This window comes from Triticum dicoccoides, chromosome 2B (genome assembly GCF_002162155.2).
Source record: "Triticum dicoccoides isolate Atlit2015 ecotype Zavitan chromosome 2B, WEW_v2.0, whole genome shotgun sequence".
NCBI classification, from domain to species: Eukaryota; Viridiplantae; Streptophyta; class Magnoliopsida; order Poales; family Poaceae; genus Triticum; species Triticum dicoccoides.
In genome coordinates, this window is record NC_041383.1 from 195662624 (window position 1) to 195686810 (window position 24187).

Here is a 24187-nt window from a genome sequence, read left to right on the forward strand (position 1 = left end):
CGCTGACGTCGGCGCTTGGGCTGCTTCTTAGAGGGGTCATCCTCCGCTTTTTCATCGCCATCCCCTGCTTTGGGGGTGTCCACCATGCATATGTCGTATGACGAGGTGGCCTTCTAGTGCCCTATAGGTGCTGGTTCTTGGTTGTCTCCTTCATCGGCGTCCATACCGTCGATGTCTTCGGAGTCGAAGTCGAGCATGTCGGTTATATCATCGACAGTGGCTACAAAGTGGGTGGTGGGTGGGTTTCGAATTTCCTCCTCGTCCGCATCCCAACCCTGCTGACCATAGTCCGGCCAGGGCTCTCCTGACAAAGAGAGAGACTTTAGTGAATCCAGGATATCGCCAAAGGGCGAGTGCTGAAAGACGTCCGCGGCGGTGAACTCCATGATCGGAGCCCAATCGGGTTCGATCGGAAGGGGTGCGGAATATTTGGAGTCCGGAACAGAGTCCGACACCTCGGAGTCATGGGCCTTGCTTAGGACTAGACTGGTATTCGGCTCTATCGCCGTAGAGATTGCGGCTCCTGGGGCGACGTCCAACCGTCCGTCCCTGACTAGCGCAGTCGGCTCCGAGCTAATGGTCGGAGCGGACACCTGAGCGGCGCTCTGGGCGCTGTCCGACGGTAGAGCTAGATCATGCCCATCGAGACAGTGCGGCACGCTCGGCCATGGCTCGAATCCATCGAAGATCAAGTCCCCGCGGATGTCGGCCGTGTAGTTTAAGCTTCCAAACTTGACCTGATGGCCAGGGGCGTAGCTTCCGATCTGCTCCAGATGGCCAAGCGAGTTGGCCCGCAGTGCGAAGCCGCCAAATACGAAGATCTGTCCGGGGACAAAAGTCTCACCCTGGACCGCGTCGTGGTTGACGATTGAAGAAGCCATCAGGCCTAAAGGTGACAACAGAGAGGAACTCTCAATGAAAGCACCAATGTCGGTGTCAAAACCGGCGGATCTCAGGTAGGGGGTCCCGAACTGTGCGTCTACGCGGATGGTAACAGGAGACAAGGGACACGATGTTTTTACCCAGGTTCGGGCCCTCTCGGTGGAGGTAAAACCCTACTCTTTCTTGATTAATATTGATGATATGGGTAGTATAAGAGTTGATCTACCACGAGATCAGAGAGGCTAAACCCTAGAATCTAGCCTATGGTATGATTGTTGTCCGTCATACAGACTAAAACTCTCCGGTTTATATAGACACCGGAGAGGGCTAGGGTTACACAGAGTCGGTTACAATGGGAGGAGATCTTCATATCGTATCGCCAAGCTTGCCTTCCACGCCAAGGAAAGTCCCTATCCGGACACGGGATGAAGTCTTCAATCTTGTATCTTCATAGTCCGGGAGTCCGGCCAAAGGTCATAGTCTGGCCATCTGGACACCCCCCAATCTAGGACTCCCTCAACTCCCACAGTAGCCCCTGTACCTGTCTTCAATGATGATATATTTGGCGCTCAGATTGTCTTCGGCATTGCAAGGCGGGTTCCTTTAAAGAATATACATTGGCTTTCCTCTGTAAAGGAATTGTATCCGGCTTTTCGCAATAAACACAACCCCTTAGCCGCGAAGGCGGGATATATAAAAAATGATAATAGTGTATTTTATTGACAACTTTTTCAACGGAGCGTCAGGCTCGACCTTTTGGCACTTCAAACCATTTTCGCACCCCACGTTCCGTGTTTCGAGGCCACGCCTCATTGGCACGTCCCGTCAAAACAGAGATTGTGCCTGCTTAATACGGGATTGCATATCAATGATATTTGGATAATCCAACCGTTTGCGGTGCTCGCCTTCATCTAGAATAGGCGAGATTCAAGGCACGAGTGGGGGCAGTTGGTATTTTTTACTGCCTATAAGAGGGCAAGGGACCCCCACTTTCCTCCCCATGCCTTCACATGTCCTCAGCCTTCCAATCTCCCGAGATCTCTACGCCCGCAAAGTCTCCGTCTTTCTCACCACCACCACCACCTACTTCAACCATGGCCGGAGCTGGCTCCAAAGGCAAGTGGGAGGCCTCCTCCGTGACGGAGGAGAACATAGCAGATCTTCGGAGTGCAGGGTACCTCGCCGCCGATATCAAGCACCGACTTCCCTATGAAGTTCAAGTCCTTCCCACTCCGGAGGCCGGCGAACGGGTCATCTTCCTTCCCCATTTCCTTCAAGGGTTAGGTTTTCCACTCCACCCGTTCATTCGCGGACTTATGTACTATTATGCGCTAGATTTCCACGATCTAGCCCCGAACTTATTTCTCCACATATCGGTGTTCATAGTCGTGTGTGAGGCTCTCCTCCGCGTCCGCCCACACTTCGGCTTATGGCTCAAGGTCTTCAACGTGAAGCTAAAGGTGGTCGATGGGCAACACGCGGAATGCATCGGAGCTATGATTAGCAAGCTGCCGAACACCACTTGGCCAAAGGGGGCCTTCGTGGAGACCATGAAGATCTGGCAGCAGGATAGGTTCTACATCACCGAGCCGCGCCGCCCTAACTTGGCGGCCATTCCGGAGTTCAGATCCGGACCCCCCATGAGGCTCACTTCCAGGAGCGAGAAGGGCCTCCACTGGGGGTCCCAGACGGAGGTGCTGGCGCTGCAGACGCACATCACTAATGTGTTGGGAAAGAACGTTGGTCTAACCAACATGGTTCAGATCATGCTTTTTCACCGCATTCTCCCATGCTAGCGCCGGGCTTCCCCCATGTGGGAAATCAAGCCAGAGGATCCGCGGACGCTACATCACTTCCTCGGCACTACACACGAGGGAATGTGGAAGCTGCTTTTTAAGGCGCGGAAGAGCAGCTAGCCCATGGAGACCGAAGAAATTGGCATCAACGTCGCGTATCCGGCCTCTCCAGTAAGTATTCGATATCTTCGAAGACATATCTAGTTATATGTGTATATATATGTATTCGGTTTACGCCGAACTCATCAACCCGTCTTCCGTTGCAGGGTTGGACCAAGAAGTCAGAGCAGATCAAGTGTCTGGCTCCACTGCTCGAAAACCCAATCACTCCTCAGTTGGAGAGATGCTAGTTCCGGCGGCTTATCAGCTGCTGGAGAAGAAGGCCAAGAAAAAGAGCAAGGGGCCCAAGAATGGGCCCCACCACAAGGGCCCTCCAGTAGCTATGTCCGGAGAGGTCGAGCCCGTCTCCTCCTGCGAGGAAGACGATGACAAATAGGAGGGGGAGGAGGACGATGAGGAAGTGGAGAGCAACTCCCCCCTCAAGACGAGGAGAGGGAAAAGGACGACCCCCGAGAACCTGGAGGGGGCGACGCTGAAGAAAGGGCGAGTGATCCTTTCAGACAGTTCGGACATGGAGTCCGAAAACAGTCCGAGCGGGTCCAAAGGGAGAAGCCTCTGGCCGAGACGTAAGTATTAGAAACTCACTCATTCAATTATCTTTTTAATCCAACTTTGTCATGCTCAGCCTCCTTTATACTTTTTAACCCTCCGCGCGAGATCCCGATCCCCTCTTCTTCGACGGGGAACTATTTAGCCCCTGGGGAGGCAGAGAGTGATGGCCCATCTCGCGTCCTCTCCCCCCCGCCATGGAGGACACCGAGGTGTCATCCCAAAGGCCATCTCCTGGCCAGGGAGGGGCGGACGAGACAGTCTGGAAGGCGCCCGAGGACAACATGTCGGGTGTTGTAGAGCGGGGCACGACGATCCCCACAACCATCGAGGGTGGAGGACCTTAGTAGTCCGGGCCCTCGTCGAACACCGTCCCAAAGACTAGTACGACATCGGGTTCGGATCAACATCCCCCTTCGAAGGAGGGCGGAGGAGCAAGAGCTCCTTCGGCTGCCTCTATCAATCCGGAGGCCGCTGATAGTATGCGGGAGGCACTGGAACGTGCCTCCATTGTAGAGGAACACCGCACCCTGATGGGTGCGGTTATGGGGAAGGTGCAGTTCGCGAAAAGCGGACTGACTGAAGCCTTCCACAGCCTACTGACAGGCTTCGAGGTAAGCCGCTTAATATTCTTGATGAGTATTCTGTATATATATGTGAGTGGCGACGCCCATGTGTAGATAGTAGCCCCTGAGACTCTGTCCGGATTAGACAATCCGAACAGAGGATCATTAACAATTATATTATGCACTGTTTTTTATATTGGAAAGGCTTCGAAGCTGGCGGCTACTGCCCAGGCCGCAGAAATTGCCGACCTCGACCGTACCAAGAAGCGGTTTGACTAAGCCCAAGGTATGCGGTATTTCAGTATATCCGGAAATTATATTCATGCATAGTTGGTTTGAAGCTGACTAAGAATGTTATGAATATACTCGTAGTTGGGACAGCCGAGGTCAAGTCCCTCAAGAGCGCCCTTGCCAAGGCCAAGAAGGAGGCAGAGGCGAGCAAGATGGCCGCGGACAGCGCGGCCAAGGCTCTAGAGGAAGAGCAAACCACCCGACGAAAACATGAGGCGCGGGTGGAGGAAATAGAGCAGGAGCTCAAGGACGCCATCGCAAGGTGCGAGTCCTTGGAGCAGAAGAATTCAGAGCAAGCCTCCGAACTCACCAAAGCTCTTGAAAGTCTGAAGGAGGCTCGGGTTGATGCCCAGGACGCTCGCCAGGAGATACAAGAGGTGAAGCAGATTGCGGCTGGTAAGGCCTTTATCATGCATAGTAGATATAGTAGTAAGAGGTATATTTTACTGACCAGAGTTTGGAGTTCTCTAGTCGCCTTTGCTGATCTGCCGAGGAGTATTGCGGATGCCACCACATTCTTCTGAGCCAAAGATGGGAGCTCGATAGAGAAGTTATTCTGGTCGCAGTACCTTGCGCCGGAACTTCCCGTGGCCCTGAGCGGCCAGCTGAAGCAGTTGTCCAAGCTGCACAGGGTGGCCGGACTGGCCATGAAGGATGTTATATGATGGACTTATTGGGAAGAGAAAAGCTGGTATGAACTCGACCTCTCTTGTTTTTGTAAATATGATGATTCATCATTCTTGATTCAACTATTATGAAGTAAACATATTTGCAATGACATTTAGAGATTATAGTTGCTTGTGCCATGCTTGATTAGCTATGAGTTATAATGGTTTACCTTGCGTGCCAACATGCTATTAGAATGATTATGATGTGGTATGATGGGATGGTGTCCTCCTTTAAATGTATTGAGTGACTCGACTTGGCACATGTTCACGCATGTAGTTGAATCAAATCAACATAGCCTTCATGATATTTATGTTCATGGTGGATTATATCCTACTCATGCTTGTATTCGGTGTAAATTAATTTTGATGCATGTTTATGACTGTTGTTGCTCTCTCAGTTGGTCTCTTCCCAGTCTTTTGCTAGCCTTCACCTGTACTAAGCGGGAATACTGCTTGTGCATCCAAACTCCTTAAACCCCAAAGTTATTCCATATGAGTCCACTATACCTACCTATATGCGGTATTTACCTGCCGTTCCAAGTAAATTTGTATGTGCCAAACTCTAAACCTTCAAACAAACATTCTGTTTTGCATGCTCGAATAGCTCATATGTCAACTAGAGCTGCCCTTATCTTCCGTGTTAGGCGGGTTATTCTCAAGAGGAGTGGACTCCGCTCCTCATTCACGAGAAAATGGCTGATATCCGGGATGCCCAGTCCCATGCTTTATGCAAACTAAATCAAAATAACAGCAAACAAAACTCCCCTTGGGACCCGTTGAATGTTGGAGGCACTCGTTGTTTCGAGCAAGCCATGGATTGATGCTTGTGGAGGAAGGGGAGTATAAACTTTACCATTGGTAACCGCCTATAATCTGTTTAGCATGGAAGATATCGTCGTCTTTTAGTTGTTATGTTGACAATGAAAGTATGCCGCTCAAAATATATTTTATCTCTATTTCAAAACCGAGCTCTGGCACCTCTACAAATCCCTGCTTCCCTCTGCGAAGGGCCTATCCATTTACTTTTATGTTGAGTCATCACCCTTCTTATTAAAAGCACCCGCTGGAGAGCACACTGTCGTTTGCTTTCATTATTATTGGTTTATATTGGGTATGACTTGACTGGATCTCTTTTACCATGAATTACAATGTTTAGTCAGTCCTTGATCTTTAAAGGTGCTCTGTATTTATGTTATGCGGTCTCAGAAAGGGCTAGCGAGATACCATTTTGTTATATCATGTTATGATTATTTTGACAAAGTGTTGTCATACGAGTTTTGTTATTATGGCTTGCTAGCTGATTATGCTATTGATATGAGTAATTATGAGACCTACGTGTTATTGTGAGTATGGTTAGTTCATAATAATTGCTAAAACTTGAATGCTGGCTTTTCATGTTTACAACAACAAGAGCAAACAGAGTTTGTAAAAGTTTTTCTTTATCTCTTTCAGTTTTTCAACTGAATTGCTTGAGGACAAGCAAGGGTTTAAGCTTGGGGGAGTTGATACGTCTCCGTCGTATCTACTTTTCCAAACACTTTTGCCCTTGTTTTGGACTCTAACTTGTACGATTTGAATGGAACTAACCTGGACTGACGCTGTTTTCAGCAGAATTGCCATGGTGTTGTTTTTTGTGCAGAAAATAAAAATTCTCGGAATGTCCTGAAACTCCACGGAACACCTTAGAAAAAATAAAGAAAAATTGTCGCCAAAGATGAAGGCCAGGGGGCCCACACCCTGTCCATGAGGGTGGGGGGCGCCCCCTGGGCGCGCCCCTACCTCGTGGGCCCCCTGGTGGCCCTCCGACGCCAACTCCAACTCCATATATTGGCTTTCGGGGAGAAAAAAATCAGAGAGAAGAAATAATCGCGTTTTACGATACGGAGCCGCCGCCAAGCCCTAACCTCTCTCGGGAGGGCTGATCTGGAGTCCGTTTGGGGCTCCGGAGAGGGGGATTCGTCGCCGTCGTCATCATCAACCATCCTCCATCACCAATTTCATGATGCTCACCGCCGTGCGTGAGTAATTGCATCGTAGGCTTGCTGAGCGGTGATGGGTTGGATGAGATTTATCATGTAATCGAGTTAGATTTGTTAGGGTTTGATCCCTAGTATCCATTATGTTCTGAGATTTATGTTGCTATGACTTTGCTATGCTTAATGCTTGTCACTAGGGCCCGAGTGCCATGATTTCAGATCTGAACCTATTATGTTTTCACGAATATATGTGTGTTCTTGATCCTATCTTGCAAGTCTATAGTCACCTACTATGTGTTATGATCCGGCAACCCCGAAGTGAGAATAATCGGGACCACTCCCGGTGATGACCATAGTTTGAGGAGTTCATGTATTCACTATGTGCTAATGCTTTGTTCCGGTTATCTATTAAAAGGAGGCCTTAATATCCCTTAGTTTCCAATAGGACCCCGCTGCCATGGGAGGGTAGGACAAAATATGTCATGCAAGTTCTTTTCCATAAGCACGTATGACTATATACGGAATACATGCCTACATTACATTGATGAACTGGAGCTAGTTCTGTGTCACCCTATGTTATGACTGTTACATGACGAACCGCATCCGGCATAATTATCCATCACTAATCCGGTGCCTACGAGTTTTCCATATACTGGTTCTCGCTTGTTTACTTTTCCGTTGCTACTGTTACAATCATTACAAAATACCAAAAACATTACTTTTGCTGTCTTTACTTTTGTTACCGTTACCACCACTAGCATATTACTTTGCTACTAAACACTTTGCTGCAGATACTAAGTTTCAGGTGTGTTTGAATTGACAACTCAGCTGCTAATACTTGAGAATATTCTTTGGCTCCCCTTGTGTCGAATCAACAAATTTGGGTTGAATACTCTACCCTCGAAAACTGTTGCGATCCCCTATACTTGTGGGTTATCACCACTAAACAACAAAGAGCTTTGGAAAAAGTTCAATACATGCTAAATAAGAGCGATGATATGTTGGGTGATGAAATGGATCAGTCAAAAGCTTTGGCTGAGAGTCTTCAGAGACTTCAGTCCAAGTTTGACGCCCTTCAAGGTCATCATAACACTCTCTTATCTGATCACGAGAAGCTTTCTTCTGAATCTCTTCAAAGAAATCAAGATCTTGAAAAGCTAAGAGTGGATTATGAAGATCTTCAGAAGGAGCGCGATTCATTACTTGCTCAACAAATCAGCGCTACTCAGGAAGAATTTGTTCCTCCATGTCTGAAGTGCATTGAACGTGAAACTGCCAATTCTTCACCCGAATGTTCAAATGCTTCTAATGCTTCAAATTCTTCATCTGTCTTTGCTATCACTAATTCCTCATCCGAGGACATTGCTAGTATCACTGATGATGCAGGGCTGAAGGAATTGTACATGACAAGCATGTACAAAATCCTCAAAGGGCATCAGACTCTTTGTGATGTGCTTAAAAAGCAGATCCTCAACAGAAACCCTAGGAAAGAGGGTATTGCCTTTGAGAGGAAACTCAATGCTGATGGAACATATTGGAAGCCTGAGCAGTACCCCAAAAACTCATGGGTTGCTGCAAAGGGACCTCCAGTTGATCCATCCAACTTATCTGGCTTTACATGTGACTCCAACTATAAACTGTTCAAAAATTAGAATGGTGAAGTATTTGCTATATATGTTGGCACTAACTGCAGGAATGGTTCACCTATGAAGGAAATCTGGGTTCCCAAAAGTTTCCTTGAAAGTCTTCAGGTGAATGTCCTCATGACACCACCTATGAAGAATAGGAACTCCAGATCAAATTCTTCATATGAACCAAATTCTTCATATGAATCCAAGTCCTCATACGGACCAAATTCCTCACGTGGATCAAATTCCTCAAAAGGATCAAAGTCCTCATATGATCATCATCGTGCTAACCCTTCTGTTTCGCAGGGTAGAGCTAAGGGCTATGAATATGAGCATTATTCTTGAAATCATCATGTTCATAAGTCCTTGAAGAATTTCTCTGCTTATTCATATGCTTACCCTAACCCCTCTTATGTGAAACGAAGCGGACTGGCGTCTATGCCACCTTTCTCATATAGTGCTCGCAGAGTGATGAATTCTTTGCCACCCCTTCAGATGTGGGTGGTGAATAAAAAGAACTAATCTCTTATGCAGGGTCAGGTCTCCAGATGTGCTCAAAACGTCTGAAGAATTTCCTGGAGACCTGAACGGTGCCTGAAAGGATGCAGGATAATCATGATGAATTGAACTTTCATTTCACACGTCCTCATACTGTTTATCTGTTCTATTGCTCGAAGAAATTGATCTGATGATATTAATGTCATATTCTTCACTGATGAAGTATATGAGTTAGTAAGTTGCACTAATTCATCTACAGGATGATCAACCCAAAGCCAATGAGTGGGTCCTTGATAGTGGATGTACAAATCACATGACTGGTGATAAGAATCTATTGATGGATGCTCCTTTATCACCGTCACATCTGAAGCATATCATCTTTGCTGACAAAGGCAAAAATCAGGTATTGGGTCTAGGTAAGGTTGCGATCTCAAAGGATCGACACATGGACAAAGTCATGCTTGTCGAGTCCTTAGGATACAACCTCATGTCTGTCTCAATGCTTTGTGATCTTGATATGGTTGTTGTCTTTGGCAAATATCGTTGTGTTGTGATCATGGAAGCTGACAATTCCAAAGTCTTCGAAGGCTTTAGGAGAGGAGACTTGTACATTGTTGATTTCTCTACAGGACCACAACCGGCCGTATGTCTACTTGCAAAAGCTTCAGAAGGCTGGCTATGGCATTGACGACTTGGTCATGCTGGCATGAGGAATTTGCACACGCTTGCGAAGAAGAAGCATGTCATTGGCATTGAAAATGTCAAATTCCTCAAGGATCACTTATGCGGAGCCTGTGAAGCTGGAAAGATGACCAAGGCCAAGCATCTAGCGAAGACTATCATGACTACCACTCGACCATTTGAATTGATTCACATGGATCTCTTTGGTCCTAATCATTATTCTGCTGTTACAAATGATGCATCTCTATATGGCTTTGTTATTGTTGATGATTATTCTCGTTACACATGGGTGCACATTGTCACTTACAAACATGAGGTGCAGGAAGTCTTCAAACGATTTTCCTCGAGGGCTTCAACCAACTTTGGTGTGAAGATCAAGCACATCAGAAGTGACAATGGGACTGAGTTCAAGAATTCCGGTCTTGATGACTATCTTGATGAACTTGGTATTGCTCATGAGTTATCTGCTCCTTATACTCCTTAGCAGAATGGCGTCATGGAGCGCAAGAACAGAACTCTTGTTGAGATGGCTCGCACTATGCTTGATGAATACAAGACACCTCGTCGGTTCTGGATTGAGGCTATTGATACTGCATGCCACATCATCAACAGAGTATATCTTCACAAATTCTTCAAGAAGACCGCCTATGAACTCCTCACTGACAAGAAACCCAATGTGAGTTACTTCATAGTCTTCGGTGCTAAATGTTGGATTAGAGATCCTCATCACAATTCTAAAATTGCATCGAAAGCACATGAGTGTTTTATGCTTGGTTATGGAAAGGACTCGCACACCTACAAAGTCTTCAACAACGTTCTTCACAAAGTTGTTGAAACTGTAGATGTGCGGTTCGATGAAACTAATGGCTCGCAAAGAGAGCACCTACCTTCTTTGTTAGATGAACCAGCACTTGAGGAATCTATCAAGTTCAAGGCCACTGAGGATGTCATTCCCACCGAAGAATCTGTTGAAGAATTCATTCCAGAATGCGATGAACGTCGAGCTGGCGCACCTGAAGAAAATAGTGCTGAGGAAAATGCTCCTGAAGAAAATGCGGATCAAATTCCTCGAAGACAACTCGCTCATCCTCGTATTGTAAACGAAGTGCAAATTGAGAAGATCATCGATGACATTGAAGCACCAGGTCCTCTCACATGCTCAAAATCTTCACATTTATCTAACTTTTGTGGGCACTTTGCTTTTGTCTCTATCACAGAGCCCACTAAGGTAGATGAAGCATTTTTGGAGCCTGAGTGGATTCAAGCTATGCAAGAAGAATTACATCAGTTCGAGCTCAACAACATCTGGGAACTGGTCAAACGTCCAGATCCTCGCAAGCACAACATTATTGGCACAAAGTGGATCTACCGCAACAAGCAAGATGAAAATGGCCTTGTGGCGAGGAATAAGGGACGGCTTGTAGCTCAAGGCTGCACGCAGGTTGAAGGAATTGACTTTGATGAAACTTTTGCACCTGTTGCTAGACTTGAGGCTATTCGCCTATTACTTGCTTATGCTAACCATTGATACGTCTCCAACGTTTCTATAATTTTTGATTGCTTCATGCTACTTTATCTACTGTTTTAGGCAATATTGGGCTTTATTATCCACTTTTACATTATTTTTGGGACTAACCTATTAACCGGAGGCCCAGCCCAGATTTGTTGTTTTATGCCTATTTTAGTGTTTCGAGGAAAAGGAATATCAGACAAAGTCAAAACGGAACGAAATCAACTGGAGAAGTTATTTTTGGAAGGAAAGCCACCCGATGGACTTGGAGTGCACGTCAGGAGATACGGGAGGTGCTCACGAGGGTGGGGGGCGCGCCCACCCCCCCGGGCGCGCCCCCTGCCTCGTGGGGGCCCCGTAGCTCCTCCGACGTACCCCCTGCACCCATATATACTCTCGTACCCTAAAACTTCCAGAACAGAAGATAGATCGAGAGTTCCGCCGCCGCAAGCCTCTGTAGCCACCAAAAACCTCTCGGGAGCCCGTTCCGGCACCCTGCCGGAGGGGGAACCCATCACCGGTGGCCATCTTCATCATCCCGGTGCTATCCATGACGAGGAGGGAGTAGTTCACCCTCGGGGCTGAGGGTATGTACCAGTAGCTACGTTTGTTCTCCGCTATTAGTGGCTTCAGAGTGACTCTTTATTGCAGGTTGAGGGTTTGTTATATGATCTTTCTATGTTATTATTGTTGAGAGAACTTGCACTAGTGAAAGTATGAACCGTAGGCCTTGTTTCCTATCATTGCAATACCGTTTACGCTCACTTTTATCTTTGATTACCTTGCTGTTTTTATTATTTCAGATTACAAAAACCTATATCTACCATCCATATTGCACTTGTATCACCATCTCTTCGCCGAACTAGTGCACCTATACAATTTACCATTGTATTGGGTGTGTTGGGGACACAAGAGACTCTTTGTTATTTGGTTGCAGGGTTGTTTGAGAGAGACCATCTTCATCTTACGCCTCCCACGGATTGATAAACCTTAGGTCATCCACTTGACGGAAATTTGCTACTGTCCTACAAACCTGTGCACTTGTAGGCCCAACAACATCTACAAGAAGAAGGTTGTGTAGTAGACATCAACGATCATGATATTGTCTTACAACAAATGGATGTGAAAAGTGCATTCCTCAATGGTAAGCTTGAGGAAGAAGTATATGTTGCTCAACCCCCAGGTTTTGAAGATCCAAAGCATCCTGACAAAGTCTTCAAACTCAATAAGGCCCTGTATGGCCTCAAGCAGGCCCCTCGGGCGTGGTATGATACTTAGAAGGAATTTGTCGGTGTACTAGAGTAGGGGTACCCTAGTATCCCGAACTTGTGCATGGGCAGTTGCAGCACCCCGCGGCAAGGCTTGCCGGGTGACCGCCAAGGTCCCCCGTGGTTCCTTTGGAGCCATTCAAGAACAAAGTATTCAAGCCAAGGAGACAAGGCCCCGGCAAGAGGAGCTTGCCGGGAAGGCCAACCAAGGCATCTCAAGGAACTTGCCGCAACGCGCCACGCGTCCCGGCGAGGCCCGGTGAGCGACAAGCTTCCGGACGCGACAAGATAACGACCACGGCAAGGCGCTTGCCGCGGTAAACTACCACTCTGTACCCGTGCTCCAGCACATCCACCAACATGTCGCCCTGGGGCCTTTCCAGGCGCGCATGGCGAGAGGCTGTGCAGCCAGCGGTGCGTGGTGGCAAGCGACGCTGACAAGATGGCCATCGTGGCGAGCGGTGGCGTCCCTGACGGTCCCTTTTTGCACTATTTGGGCGACGCAGACGGGCATTTAATGCCTTTGTCCCCTGCCGTCAGGGTTAGGTAGGATATACTGTACAGGTAGTTGTACCAACCGCAATTCCTTTTCCATTTTTACCCTTGTCTACGTTGCCACCTGTCGGAGACCCCTTTGGCATATAAAAGGAGGCCCATGCGCAACGTAGAGGGGGGGGGAGGCAGAAAAACACTCGCGCTCGGTCTCGTTAGCAGCTAGTGTGTACTGTAGCACTCAGCACTCCCGAGCAAGAACTCAATACACTCAGACATGCAGCAGTAGGAGTGTTATCTCTCCGGAGAACTCCGAAGCTGGGTAAACTGCTCGGGTGCTTCGCCTCGATCCGCTCTTCGTGCGGTCTTCGCCCCCCGCCAAACCGAAAGGGGCTCGGTCCACCGGTCCCATAGGTGTTCGTGGATCAGCTTCCCTGACATCTTTGGCGCGCCAGGTAGGGGGCGTCGAGGTTGTGTGAACCTGATCCAGCGTTTACACGAGCTAGATCTTCATCTTCTTCATCGACATGCCAGCGAAAAAGAAGGCTTCGGCGGCAGCTGTTCCGTCCACGTCAATCCCGACACCACCGGAGCAAACGGGTGGTGGGGTAGACGCCGGCGGAAGAACGGACATCGACGAGGGAGCTCATGGTGCTGCCAGGTCCAAGGACAAGGCTGCGCAGACCTCGGCGTCCGTACATGCACCGCGCCCGTCTCAGGAGGCGCAGGACCGACAGCGTCATGGTATTCGCAGTGCCATACGTTTGTTGGACCAAGATCGAGCTGGTGGATCTTGGGGTGCTCAAGACCAGCATGCGCGCCAACATGCTGGCACGAGCGAGACACGGTCGCTTGGACGGGATACTGCTCCTTCTAACATAGTTAGAAGTCCAAGCATATCCCGCTCCTCGCACCGTTCTCCACTGCCACCCACCACTCCAGCAGAAGCTTTGGCGCGAGCTCAACTGCTCCTGGATTACCCTCCAACAGCAGACAAGATCGACGAATGGAGGGCCACCATTCAGAGTCTCATCGGCTTCGCCAACGGCGACACTCCGCGACAACCGAATACATCGCTGCCGCGGCAGGACCGCCAGGCACGAGCCGATGGCGACAAAACCGGTGGGGGTGCAACCACCATGTACTCTCCACCCCGAAGGCCAAGATCGCCGACTCGCCGGATCCACCTCGACAGCGACTCCACCGCATCATCAGATCCACGAGCTCGTCGCGATCAGCGCCAAGTTCTTCACGAACGACAGCAAGAAGATGCTCGTACTCGCATCGAGCGCCGAAGAGAAGCGCGGCGTCAATCGGACCAGCGCGCTGGGCCCTCTATCAACATGCATGCACTAGGGGAACCAGGCGACTTGCCGTACGCGGTAGGTTGCCCTGCGTTTACTCGTGAGCTGCGGCGAGTCCAATGGCCCAGCACGAAGAATTTCAAGCCAGACGTACCAGAGAAGTATGACGGCAAGTCGCATCCGTCGGAGTTCCTTAACATCTACACCATCGCGGTGCAAGCTGCCGGGGGGCAGGACGACAAGATCCTGGCCAACTACTTCTCGCTGGTGCTCAAGCCCAATGTCAGATCCTGGCTCATGCACTTGCCGGACAACTCCATATCCTCCTGGGCAGACCTATGCCATTAGTTTGTTGGCGCCTTTACAGGCGGCCACAAGCCTCATGGCCAAGAGAGCGACCTTCACCTGCTCGCCCAGAAGGAAGGAGAGCCCCTGCGCAAGTACATTCAGAGATTCAGCCGCGTACAGCACAACATCCCAGATGTCCACCCTGCCGCGGTAATCAGCGTGTTCCATCAGAATGTGCGAAACCGCAGGATGCGGGAGGAGATGGCGATGTGCAAAATCAGAGACGTCAGTGAGCTATACGCCCTGGCCGACAAGTGTGCACGTGCTGAGGAAGGGAGGAAACTCCCCGGAGAGAATACACAAGCAGGAGGATCTGATAGTGAGGATGCTGCCCCGGCAAAGAAAAACCGGCGGCGGAACAACAGGAAGAAGAAACGCAAAGATGTGCTAGTCGTTGAGCGGTCCGGCAATGGAGGTGGCGCCAAGAAAGCCAAAGCTGGAAGCTCCGGCGAGGAGATTGCCGCAGGCACCAACTACCAGGCTGTGGCGGTCACCGACAAGTAGGACAGCACCAACAAGCAGTACTGCAAGATCCACCGTACCAAGGGCCATGACCTCCAGATTTGCAAGAAGGTCGAGCAGCTTGTCGAGCAGCAAAAGGCTGAATACAAGCGGCGCGACAAGGAGAAGGCGCAGGAAGGTGCTGGAGGAGCCGGCAAGAAACGCCCCGGCCGAGGAGGACGCCGCGGCAAGGAGACAGACCTCCTCGCGGCCGCGACAAGGATGAAGATGATGACGACGATGAAGATATGGATGATGACGAGACCGATGAGCAGGAGTTCCAAAAAGCCACAGAGGTCCCGTGCGTTGACGGCGGTGCTTCTCTTCATACTTCACACCGCCAGCTCAAGCAGTGGGCGCGGGAAATCAATGCGGCAGAACCACCCATCGAGTCACGCAAGCCTCTGAAATGGTCCAGCACGCCTATCATCTTTGATATTGAGGACCACCCTGACCGCATAACTGCGGTCGGGTGCTTGCCAATGTTGGTTTCACCAACTATCCGCAATCTCAAGGTCACTAAGATGCTAGTTGACGGCGGGGCCGGCTTGAACCTGATCTCCTCCGCAGTAATCCAGAAACTCCAGATCCCTGATGACGAGCTCGAAGAGACCGGCACATTCCAAGGAATCAATCCGGGAAGGAGCAAGCCGAAGGGAAAGATCACGTTGCCGGTGACATTTGGCAGCGAGTTGAACTTCAGGACTGAGAGGGTCACTTTTGACGTTGCTAACTTTCCATTGCCTTACAATGGGATACTCGGCTGTCCAGCACTCGCCAAATTCATGGCAGCCTCTCACTATGCATACAACATGCTGAAGATGCCAGGCCCGATAAGTGTCATCTCTGTCCCTGGCGACAAGAAGGATGCTCTTATTTGCGCCGACAAGATCTACCGGGAAGCAGCAGCCGCAACAGATCGCAAGTCACTTGCCGTTGAAGCTCCTGGGGCGAAGAAGAAGACCAAGTCCGACAAGAGTTCTGATGCCCACTCCGGCAAGCGCACCTCTTCGGAGTGCTGCACTACCGTCGAGGACGCACCATCGAGCTCCACCGGCAAGTGTAAGAAGACAATGGCAGCTCCACTAGAGACCAAGAGGGTGTCCGCCAAGGAGGACGACACTGGTGGTACCTTCACCATCAGTGCCACTCTCGACCCTAAATAGGAAAGCGCGCTCGTTGCTTTCCTGCGGGCGAACGTAGACGTGTTTGCATGGCAACTGTCTGACATCCCCGGTGTTCCCAGGAAAGTAATCGAGCACCATCTTGCCGTCTGTCCTCATGCGCGGCCCGTCAAGCAGAAAGTCAAGAAACAGGCAGTGGAGCGCCAAGAATTCATCGCAGAAGAAATCAAGAAATTGGAAGCGGCAGGCATTGTCAGAGGAGTGCTCCATCCTACGTGGTTGGCCAACCCTGTAGTCGTGCGCAAGGCAAACGGGAAATGGAGGCTTTGTATCGACTTTACCGATGTCAATAAAGCTTGTCCCAAAGACCCATTTCCCTTGCCGCGCATCGACCAGATTGTTGACTCCACGGCCGGATGTGACTTACTTTCATTTCTTGATGCATACTCAGGATACCATCAGATCTTCATGGCAGAAGAGGATGAGGAGAAGACCGCATTCATCACCCCATGTGGCACATACTGTTTCGTACGGATGCCTTTGGTTTAAAGAATGCTGGTTCAACATTTTCCAGGGTAGTCCATGACGCTTTTGACCCGCAAATACACAGAAATGTGGAAGCCTACATGGATGACATAGTGGTCAAGAGCAAGGACAAGGCGACTCTGATTCAAGATTTAGACGAAACCTTTGCAAATCTGCGCAAGATCAACCTCAAGCTTAACCCCGAGAAGTGTGTGTTTGGAGTCCCCTCCGGCAAGCTTCTCGGGTTCTTCGTGTCTCAGCGGGGAATCGAAGCCAATCCCGACAAGATCAAGGCCATTGAGCAGATTGAAGCACCAAAGCGCGTTAAGGATGTACGAAGACTTGCCGGTTGCGTAGCTGCTCTCAGCAGGTTTATCTCTAGGTCTGTTGAGCGCGCCCTGCCATTTTTCAAAATATTGAAAAAGGCAGGTCCAATGAAATGGACTCCGGAAGCGGAGGCCGCACTGCAGGACTTAAAGAGATACCTGTCCTCCACTCCAACACTTGTCGCACCTAAGCCACAAGAGAAGTTGCTGCTATATATAGCGGCAACCAATCAAGTGGTTAGTGCTGCGTTAGTAGCGGAAAGGAAGGTGGAAGATGAGCCAGCAACCATGGCAGGTGCATCCAGCGACAAGCAGGGGACTTCACCGGCAAGCTCTGGTCCCGACAAAGACGGATCTGCGCAGGCGCATGAGGAGATGCAGAAAAGAATGGTGCAACGCCCAGTTTACTTTGTCAGTTCCCTTCTGCAGGGGGCTAGGTCAAGGTACTCTGGTGTGCAGAAATTGCTTTTCGGCCTTCTCATGGCCTCGAGAAAGCTGCGCCATTACTTCCAAGCACATGAGATCACAGTTGTCACTTGTTTTCCGCTGAAGAGGATACTGCAGAATCCAGAAGCACCAGGCAGGATTGTCGAGTGGGCACTGGAACTGTCAAGCTTTGGCCTCAAGTTTGAGAGCACTTCAACTATCCAAAGCAGAGCATTGGCGGAGTTCATAGCAGAGTGGACGCCAACACAAGATGAAGAAATTCCAGAAACGAGCATCCCCGTCAAGGAAGCAAGCAAAGAGTGGCTGATGTACTTTGATGGTGCCTTCTCGCTGCAAGGCGCCGGTGCGGGCGTGCTACTTGTTACACCCACCGGAGAGCACCTCAAGTACGTAGTCCAGATGCACTTTCCCAAGGAGCAAGCAATGAACAATACCGCAGAGTATGAAGGTTTGCTTGCCGGTCTCAGGATCGCAGCAGACCTTGGGATCAAGAAGCTCATTGTCAGGGGTGACTCACAGCTTGTCGTCCGCCAAGTGAACAAGAATTATCAGAGTCCGTTGATGGAAGCTTACGTTGATGAAGTGAGGAAGCTAGAAGAGCACTTTGAAGGCCTACAGATGGAACACGTTCCAAGAGCTCAGAACAACATTGCCGATGGCCTGTCGAAGTGCGCCGCACTTAAGTTACCTATGGAACCAGGGATCTTTGTGCTCAAACTGACTCAACCATCTGTAACGCCATCAACTAGACAGAGCAAGAAGAGGAAGTTGATTTCTGGTGACTATTTTCCGGCAGAGATCCCCGAAGCCGCCGCCAAGAAGGTCCTCGAGATCAACACCAAGGGTGCTGAGGAACAGTCTGCTCCGGCAAGCCCTAGGGTTTGTTCCGTTGAAGCAGACGCTCCCGACAAGTTTTGCTCCGGCAAGCTTGCCGGGGAACGTCAAGCTCCGGCTGAGCAGCAGGTTCTCGCTGTAGAAGCGGATGTTCCCGCAGCAGCAGATGTGCCTTTAGTCCTTGTTGTCGAGCCGCAAGCTCCAGCATGGGCGCAGCAGATTGTCCATTTCCTTCAGACAAGAGAACTTCCCGAAGAGCAAGAAGAAGCGGAAAGAATAGCCCGGCAGTCAAGTATGTACCAGTTTGTCGACAACACACTGTACAGAAGAAGACTCAACGGCGTGAAATTGAAGTGTATTCACCGGGAAGACGGACAAAAGCTGTTGGCAGAGATACATGGAGGCATATGTGGTCACCACATTGGCGCAAGAGCACTTGCCGGCAAAGCGTTCCGGCAAGGTTTCTTTTGGCCGACAACCCTCCAGGATGCAACTGCACAAGTAACCAAGTGTGAAGTGTGCCAGTTCCATTCCAAGCAGATACACCAGCCACCTCAAGCTCTCCAGACGATCCCTTTATCCTGGCCATTTTCGGTCTGGGGGCTCGACATCCTCGGCCCCTTTCCCCGAGCTGTCGGGGGCTTTGATTACTTGTATGTTGCAATCGACAAGTTCACAAAGTGGCCGGAAGTGGAAGCAGTGAGGAAGGTGACAACACAGTCAGCAGTCAAGTTCTTCAGGTCGATTGTTTGCCGCTTCGGGATCCCTAACAGGATCATCACCGACAACGGCACGCAATTCACGAGCCGCACCTTCATGCAGTACGTCCAAGATCTTGGCGCCAAGGTCTGCTTCGCTTCTGTTGCTCATCCAAGAGGTAACGGTCAAGCGGAGAGGGTGAATGTTGAAGTGCTGCGCGGGCTCAAGACCAGGACTTTCGACAGGCTGCGCAACTGCGGAAAGAACTGGATTGAGGAGCTGCCGGTGGTTCTTTGGTTGATCAGGACGACGCCAAATCGAGCCACTGGCCAGACACCTTTCGCTCTAGTCTATGGAGCAGAGGCAGTTCTCCCCACGGAACTCGTATACGGGTCACCTCGAGTGCTCGCTTATGATGAGCTTGAGCAAGAGCAGTTGCAACAAGATGACGCGCTGCTCCTTGAGGAGGACCGTCTTCAGGCCGCTGTACGAGCTGCTCGATACCAGCAAGCTTTGCGCCGCTACCATAGCCGCAAAGTTAATGCCAGAAGTCTCGAGGAAGGCGACCTTGTTCTTTGGCGCGTTCAGTCCGCCAAGAATTCCAACAAGTTGACGCCGAAGTGGGAAGGCCCTTACCGGGTGAAACGAGTCACTAGGCCTGGCGCTGTCCGCCTTGAGAACGAAGATGGCATTCCGGTGAGCAACTCCTGGAACATTGAGCATCTTCATAAGTTTTACCAGTAGGGCGCGGTTGCCGGAACCCATTCCGGCAACCACCTTTTGTACAAGTCTTGCCGATGTTGCATGTAATCCTTTGTACGAAGCCGGGCGCAGACGCCGTGCATAAGTAAAGCTCATGTGCTCCAAACATCTTGTCAATTTCATGCTTTCTACTATTTTTTGCATGCGTTATCTGACACTTTGTGCAGCGCCTACCCCCGGTAAGCAATAACGAGCCGTAAGGCTCCATATCTTTATTTTCTCTTCTTTCTCTTCTCATAGAAAGGAAGGTTCCCTCGCCCACAAGTTTGCCGGGGGGAAAGGAGAAGATAATGGCGTGGACCAAGCATCGTTCAAGGAAGTTTCGCCTTACCGGGAAGCAAACGACAGAAAAGCTAAGTTGCTAAAGTTTGAGCAATCAGTTTTAAATTTTTTAAGTTATCTTCCTCGAACGACCGTGCTTTGTATGAAAAACCTGTGCGCGGAGGAACCAACTCATAGCTAGTTGCGCCCTTACTTTGTTTCGAGTCCGCTCAACAACTTAAGTGAGCTGCGGCTAGTTGCGACAAGGTTTCTTGTCGGTAGCGGCACCGCCAGCAGGCTACTGACGTCCCGCACTCAGCGCTCGCGGCTAAGGTGCCTGCGCCGACAAGTTCCCTAAAAGCGTAGGGCAAAAACATACAAAGGAAGGAATCAAGTAAAGGAAATAACATAGCAATCGCTACCCAAATTAGAGTCATATTACAAGATAGCTTGTCGCAGCTCTAACAGATTGTTCTCATAACATGACCAGCAGCGACAAGAAAAAGAGAAAACGGGCGGCCTAATCTACGCGATCGCCCTCAACCCTCTTGATCCCGCTCACCTTGCCCACAATGGGTGCGGCAAGGGTCTTGAGCGCTTCCAGATCAGCATCCGGCGGCAAGGTCCTGAGGACGTTGGTGAGGTTGAGGCCTGGGTTGCGGAAGGCCACCTTCACCAGCACCTTTTGAAGAGCTCCCGTGCAGATCTTGCGCGACTCGTCGGCCAGCTGCTTTGGGATCTTCTCCCGGAGTCGCTGGAGGGCCGTCGCCACGCCTTTGAAGAACAAGCTGAGCTTGGCGCTGGGTTGGAGGTGCTCATCGGAGGAATACCTGAGATCCTCCATTCCCAGCTGCGCCAGCTCCCCGTCGATGGCTGCGGCAACATCCACGAGACCCTCGGTCCAGTGCTCCACATTCTCCCTAAAAGCGCTCTGGGTGGTAGCAGCACTCGCCAGCAGCGCCTCATCGGCCTTGATCTTCTCCTTCAAGGCCACCTCCTGCTCCCTGGCGCCGTCCAGCGTCTTGGTCAAAGTAGCCAGCTTCAACTCGGGATCTGCATTGGAGTCCTTGGCGGTGCTAAGCTCTTTGCTCCTCACAGCGAGATGACCCTGCAGCTCGCCATGAGCGGAGGCGTCCTTCTCGCGCTCACGCTTGAGCGCAGCAAGCTCCTCGCCGCTCGCCTTGAGATCGGCCTCCAGCTGCGCCATCTTTGTCTCCAGCTCCTTCTTGGCGGCCTCAGCAGCTGCGGCAGCATCCTCTGCTTCCTTGAGAGCCCCGCCAATTGCTTGCTCGCGCGCGGCAAGCTCCTCCTCGTGGCTGTCAAGGTTGACCTTGCGCTGCGCCAACTCGCCTTCCTGCGCAGATAGCTTTTCGGCAACAAGCCGCTGTTGCTCTTCAACTTCAGCCTTCTCGAGGAGGAAGGCTTTCCGCTCCTCGGCGACTTGCTCCCGCTCCTCTGCCAGGGATCGGAGAGCTTCCTGCCTGAGGCCCCGGAGCTCCTCCGCGCGTTTCTCGATGTCCACTCCCGCCTTTGCAACAAGCGCTTCTCGGGATTCTAGCTTGGCCTGTCGGGCGCGGTAAAGTGACAACAGCTTCCGCAGCAGCCGCTCCTCCTCAGGCTCGTTGCTGCTGCTGCTTGGCGTGTCGACCAGCGTCAGCCCAGCGGAGGTGAGCACCTCTCCATCCAAGATCTCTCCTTCGACCGGCGCCCTGGAGCTTCACGCCCAGGGGAGCTTGATGAAGATGCCGTCGCCAGCCTTCAAATAGGCGCCGGGCTGGGGCTCTTCGGAGCCTGGCACTGCAGCAGTGGCAGAGGGATCGGCGGTCGGCGTAGCGCCTGACGCTCCTGCGGCCTCGGGGCCGTCAGTGCGATCGCCGGATCCCTCGCCAGCTTCTGCGGCGGTAGCTTTGGCGGCCTCTTCGCCGGCAGGATCATCAGCACCGGCTTCTCCTTCGGTGGCAACGGCATCGTCGGTATTGCCGCGCGCGTTCTCCTTGCCGGCGACCTCGGTTTCCATCGGCTCCGTGGCAGATGGATCTGACGAACGGAAAAAGGAGAAAAGTCAAGCAAATATCCAAAAAGAAAATCAGAAGAAGAAGAACCCAAGGGAAGTTTTCAAGCAAGAGGATTAGCTGTACTAGGATCGGCAGTCATGGTCTCAACCACCGGGGGGTCGCCAGTGCTGTCCCTTGCCGGAGAACTGTCCCTTGCTGGAGAATTCTCCCTCGCCGGAGAACGCTCCCTTGCCGGGGAATCCTCCCTTGGCGGTGTAGTCGAAGCAGATGGCATTTCGGGAGCGGCTTCCGGGCACTCCTGGTGAGGCTGCTCTGCTCCTACACAAATCAACAGTCAGATATCAGCAAAGAAAGAGCACCCATGCGCGCCTAACAGTAGGAAGCAAACTATATACTTACGCTGGGGGCTACGCTGGGGGCTGCTTTGGGGAAAAGTTGCCGGGTCCGGCAAGGTGGTCTCGGACACGGCCCCTGCTGTCGCGGTGGGTTCGTCCTCGATGACAATCACCGGGACTTTGGCTCTCTTCGCCGCTCTCTGGGCCAGAGTCCTGAAAAGGAATGGGTTCGGAGTAAAGCAAATCAGATACAAGACAAAACAGCAAGAACTGAAGAACTACAAGTACAACAAAGAATCTTACTCTTCTTCTTCTTCCTCGTCGGAGCTGAGCACGGAGAGGTCGAAGTCCGGCCCACCTTCGGCACGACAAGGCGGAGGAGTAGGTTCCCTTAGCCGCTTGGCAGGAGCAGAAGCGGTGGTCCGGGAGGACCCCGCTCCAGTTGCCGCAGCAGCATGAGGTGCTCCCGCGGCAACAGTGCTTACCACGGTAGAGCATGTCACGCGGCGCGGCGGCTGTTGACCCGTCTGCCGCCCCGCTACGTCCCCGGCCTTGCGGAGACGCCTTCTTGGTGGAGCTGGGGGCTCCGCTTGCGGCGAGCTGTCTAAAGATGAGAAAGAGGGGGAGTCGATCTTCAACGAGTTGCTCGCTCCCTCGGCGGGCTCGCTCGACTCAGCTTCAGGTCCGACAAGCTCTCCCTCGCCGGCAAGACCCTCTCGCTCGGCAAGGCTTGCCGCCTCTGCTGCCTCTGCCTCCTCCACGGTGAATCCAAACTCGCCCGCGGCAGCTGCTGCCGCCGCCTCTTCCAGCCTAGTGGCGATGCGCTGCATCTCCGCATCGGTGGTGTCGCGAGTAAGGCTCTTCTGTTCATCAGAGTGGACCGGCACTTCTACCAAGCCGTCAAAGAAATCCCGCACGATGTCGTCTGCAGGCTCTTGCCAAGTTGGGACAATTCCATGCGAATCGCACAGCGGCATCATTGCACGGATGCGGTCGAGCGAGGAGTTGTTGCACAGCGGAACGACACCCCTCGGCAACATGAACGCTTCGGGATGCTGAGGATCGCGCTTGAACAGTTCCAGGATCATCGCGTCCAGTTCCAAGACAATGAAGTTGAAGTTGAGGCCCGGGCGCAGCCTCATGATATCCGCCGCGTTCTAGAACTCCCAGGCGGGTCTCCTCCTCTCCTGCAAGGGGGGCGATGCGGCGGCGAAGAAAATCTGCGCCAACGGCGCCTACGGTGAGCCCGGCAAGCCTGAGACGTAGGATCCGGGTGACGGCAATCTTCAGCCTATCATCGTCCGGGGCCACGTTGCTCCAATCGTTGCCGTGCGCTATTGGGGCTTGGCGCTGGGCGGTAAATGGCTGCGGGTTCTCCTTGACAATCCAGCACCATTCTGCTCTCCATTCCTCCCACTTGCTGCGGAGCTCTCCCTCCAGATAAGCTTCCTTCTTGCCAGCTCTCGAGATCCAGGCGATTCCACCGGATAAAGGCTCCCCTCTCTCAACTCGGGGCATAAAGAAGTGGCGAAAAGAGCTACATTTGGATGGACTCCGACAAAGTTTTCGCAGAGATGTGCGAAAACTGCCATGGTCAGAACGGCATTGGGGGTGAAGTCAAGGAGGCGGAACCCGTAGGTGTTCATAATATCGCAGAAAAATTCAGAGAAAGGCGGGCAGAGCCCGCAGTAGAAGAACAACGTGAAGAAAGGGTATCCATTCGGAGCCAGTTCCGAAGCGGCAGCTGGGAGTACCTTCGTACGCGGATGCGCTCGCGTCTT